Here is a 4,834-nt window from a genome sequence, read left to right on the forward strand (position 1 = left end):
CTGTAAAAAACTAGTTTTCCAACTAATATGAAATCAATTTAAACAACAGAAACTAACACCAGATTGTGAACAAATGACTTCCTGTATTCTTCAGCAATAAAGACTCAAAAACCCCAAATTTTGTCTGCCAGTTATTTCTTTAAACTGTTGACAAAAAAGTAATGAGTGCCTCGGGGCCAAGGGGAAGAATGTTGGGAGAGAAATAAGCCTCAGCAATAGCTTCACTGCTATACTACAGAGACTCCAAAATGACTACACACATCAAGGGTCTCAGCTGTTTTGAATAAATATGCTTTTGCATAATTTTGGTGTTTTTCTTTATTGGTATTAATCATTAATATCTTCCAATATTAATCAACAGCTCCACTTATATACAGTACAGAGACACCAAAATCACTACACACACCAAGGGTCTCCTCATGGTCATACTCAGTGGCAGCCTTAGACATCTGGGGGCCCGTTTCAATATTTCATATGAGGCCCTACCCTGTTAAACATAAAATTATTTGCCAGCTATGTGCCCATGTGTCGCTGATGCTTTAAACCCTGAAAGGACGCAGTAAACGCACTATCCATGCATCCCAGGTACGCACAACACATTAAGTGTTAAAATCACTATCAGGGCAATAAAAGAGGGCATAGCAGAAAAAACGAGGACTGAATTTTCATCAAAAAGCAAAATCATTATTTTTTCGAACATGAACAGGAATCTTAACACAATCAAAACTACAGGCTTTAACAATATTCTTAATTTAAATTGGCAACAAAAGTAATGAGAGCAAAGTGCTCCGCGTTATTTCAGCACCACGACCACGGACAAGGAAAGGACGAGATATGCGGACAGACAGACGTCTACAGGCGCTGATGCTGTCGGTGCTGCGGTGCTGGAGCAGCAGACAGACAGCTGTCTCCTCCATTATTCAAATCTGTAAATAAGCTGCCAATAATATCACATTTTAGTTGTGCTCTCGCTGTGTTTTATTTCTCTGTTAAGTTAGGACGTACTCATAGATCGCCTGTTTGGAGGCGTTTTAACCCGAGGAAAGAGGAGGAAAGTGATTGACAGACGTCAATCATCAGGTTGCGCAACTGGGCGCACGTCAGGAGGAAAGCAGGAAAAACAAAAGGACATTAGAAACGCTAAGAGAAAATGAATAATACTGGGAGATGGAAAACGAGCCTCTATTGATAGTTTGCGGGCCGTTTTCAAAGGTAAGCCTACGTTGTTATTGATATTTCCTGCCGTATTATTAATTAGGAGCGATTGCTGTCGCGGTGTGGCATGATACGCGCATCAGTGGTTGTAGAGCAGATCAGGGGTCGAGTGTGTGACCTAGGGTTGGGCATCGTTTAGATTTTAGCGATTCCGATTCTCTATTTCGATTCCGGTTCTAAACGATTCTCGATTCCGATTCTTTGAGGTGCAGGTCAACAGGTCACAACTTATTTCACACAGGATATTTTTTTATTTGACAAACTCTTCACACAGGCCATTTTTGCATGCATGCTTGGACTTCAAACATACATCTTACACAGCTTGTAAGACCTCCAAAAAGCCTCCAAAAATAGATTTTGCCAACTATGGTATTCAATTAAAAGGGAGGGAACTTGGCAAGCAGTCTAACACACAAAGAGCTGCAGAACAGGTGACTGTATATGCAACAAAATAAAACAAACACTGGAGCAGTCATGATGACAAATCAAAAACAGTTTTTGTTTAAAGCAGATATCAGTGGAATGTTTTTGTTAATATAAGTCCTAAATAGTCCTATTTTCCGTCAGCAATCACTTACATGAAGTATTTCAGCCTAAACACGAGTCTCTCCGTCACTCTGCTCTGCTGTAACCCGAGGAGAAAATTTTCCTTGTGGGATACAAGTGTTATCCAATGAGGAGAGAGAACGGCATGAAGGGCTGTGTGTGCAGCCAAGGGATGCGCGTGAATGTGGTGACGTAGCACGAGGACCAATTGATGCCTGACAAGGGCGGGGGCTGCTAACTCATGGTGCGTTCAAAGAAACTCGTACTTTGTGTTTTTCCTTCCTGTGAAGTCATACCAGTTCGATCTGGTACGAGTTCACGGGTCGGAAGTTACGAGTGGCCGTTATAGGGAACTTTCACAGACAACAGGATGGTAAAAACACGAGCTACGGGTTACCTGGAACGCTACCAAGTCGTAGTTGTGACTTGAAGCTGTAACTTACGGTTTCAAAAGCCTGCCTTGAACGCAGCATTAGCCGAAACGGCCGTGAAGCTGATATCTGCTTTAAGAAGATAATCATGTCTGCCTTCTCAGGCTGAGGAGGTCTGTACACTAGTGACGCGCGGTGCCGGTCAAGAAATGTTTACTTTATTTGCGGTGCGGGGCGCGGTGGGGCGGGTTATTAAAAAAAAGTGATGATGAAGTCCAGAGTGTGTTATCAGGGGCGCGCTGATGTTGACGGGAAAGCCGGCGGAGGTGTGAGGTAACCGGGTGAGACGGCGGCTGGGCGCATCAGCAGAGCGGGGTTGGTGAGAGCAGAGAGCAGACTGGGGAGAGAGAGAGAGGCGGCGGCCGCGGCTGCTGCACTCGCGCTGCACTGTGACTCTCCCACTCCTCACGAGCTCCACACTGACAAGCTAGCGGCAACACAGCGCCTCTGTCTGCCCTTTCAAAGTAAAAAGCCGCTGTCTGACGTTTAATAGCGGCGGGGATTCTTTGTGAAAATAGATGCGGTGGTGCGGGGCGGGTCAAATTACTTCAAACTAGTGCGAGCGGAGTAAAACAAACAAACTAGTGCGGACATTTAGGAACCGATAAAAAGGATCGAAATTCAAACGGCTTCTTAACGATTCCGGAACCGGACGTTAGGAACCGGTTCCTATTTGGAACCGTTTTTCGGTGCCCAACCCTAGTGTGACCGCACGGTGGACAGAGCTGTTTGTGTGTGTGGTGGATGTAGGCCTGTTTGTGTGCGTATAATAAGGTGAAACTTTAGGATAAGGAGTAACTTTTTTATTTGATGGCTGGCAGCTGGGGGTCCCCCCCGGTGGCGGGGGCCCGTTTCAATTGAAACGGTTGAAACATAGGTAAGGCCGCTTATGGTCATACTACAACAGCTGTTTTGGAAAAACCTCTGGTTAGCCGTTCATGGAATTTAAAGCAGAAGTAAGCGATATATTTGTGTTAGTATAAGTCTTAAATAGTTATATCTTCCGACAGCAATCACTTACATAGAGTGTTTGGACCGAAACACGGGTCTGTCAGTCACTCTGCTCTGCTCTGAGCCGAGGAGAAAACTTTTCTCGTATCCTACAGTTTTTATCCAATGAGGAGAGAGAACGGCATGCAGGGCTGTGTGTGCAGCCAAGGGATGCGCGTGAATGTGGTGACGTAGCAGGGACGAGGACTGTTATGGTGCGTTCAAGGCAGCCCGTAACTCGTGTTTTTCCAACCTGTGAAGTCATACCAGTTCGATCTGGTACGAGTTCACGGGTCGGAAGTTACGAGTGGCCGTTATAGTGCACTTTCACAGGTAAAACAGGTTGGAAAAAAACGAGTGGGTTGCCTGGAACGCTACAAAATCGTAAGTTGTGACATGAAGCTGTAATTTACGGTTTAAAAAGCCTGCCTGGAACGCAGCTTTAGCCAAAACGACCGGATCGCTTACTTCTGCTTTAATGCAGGACCCAGAGTTTATACCAGCTAACAATATTTTCAGAGCAGTCGTTAAAGAAAGAAGGGCAGGGAAGGACAAAAACAACACACCACCCCCCGATCTCACCTGAAGACCAGCGCATCTTAAAATATTCTGCAGCGCTGAGTCCAGACAATCCGAAAGGCTTACTGAACATGGTCTGGTATGATATTCAGTTGCACTTTGGACGCAGGGGCAAGAGGGGAATCGAGATCTCAAACCTGACTCATTCATCCTTAAATGTGACGACAATGGAGCAAAATATTTCACCATGACGTTCAACGAAGAAACAAAAAAATCATATAGACCTAATGGAGAGAGACAGAGAAAACCAGAGGGCGCTATGGAGCAAGGAAATGTACTCTGCCTGGTAGCGTCGCTCGAAAAATACCTAAAGAAAATTCTGGCTGATGCAAAGGCCCTGTACTATCTGCAGCCAAGGAGGGTAACAGTGGCAACAAACAGCTTCTGGTATACCGCCGTTCCCCTGGGAGTAAACCAGCTGTCACAGATGTTAGCCAGGATGTGCAAGGTGGCAGAGACACACACGTTGGTTGCACAATAAATTGCATCATTCAGATAAATGTAAATGATACAAAGTAGCAGACAGAAGTTGTGACATGTTGATCACTTGAGATACTCAGCCACAGTTTTATGTTGGTTCTTGAAGGAATATGTTGTGTAAGTTTTGAAGTTAAATATGTGGCAAAGCTGTTAAAAACACAGACACAGAAAGTGACAATTTTGCACTTCTTCTATAATGTGTGTGGCAGGTGCCATGTTTAAAGCACTTTTGTTAAAGGTCAGTACTCAGTATATGACAAAGTTTCCTGAAATCTTACAGTATGTTTGGCTGTGACATGTTTATAAAAGCACTATGTTGAATGTCAGCATGACAATTTTGTTAAATTTGTGTTTGTACTGCATTGAAACTTGTGACAGTCACTCATGTACCCATGAGGAATGTTGTTCAAGTAACAGATGATATCTGTGGGAAAAAAAAAAAAAAATTCAAAGTAACTTTATGTGTAATGGCGTAATAACTCGGTATCGGTTCGTACTCAAATGCAAGTACTCATGGGGCACCAAGTGGTGCAGGAGGTTAAGCAGGCACCCCATGTGTTGAGGCTACAGTCCTCACTACAGGCGGCCCCGGT

The sequence above is a fragment of the Trachurus trachurus genome, assembly GCF_905171665.1.
Source record: "Trachurus trachurus genome assembly, chromosome: 17".
NCBI lineage: Eukaryota > Metazoa > Chordata > Actinopteri > Carangiformes > Carangidae > Trachurus > Trachurus trachurus.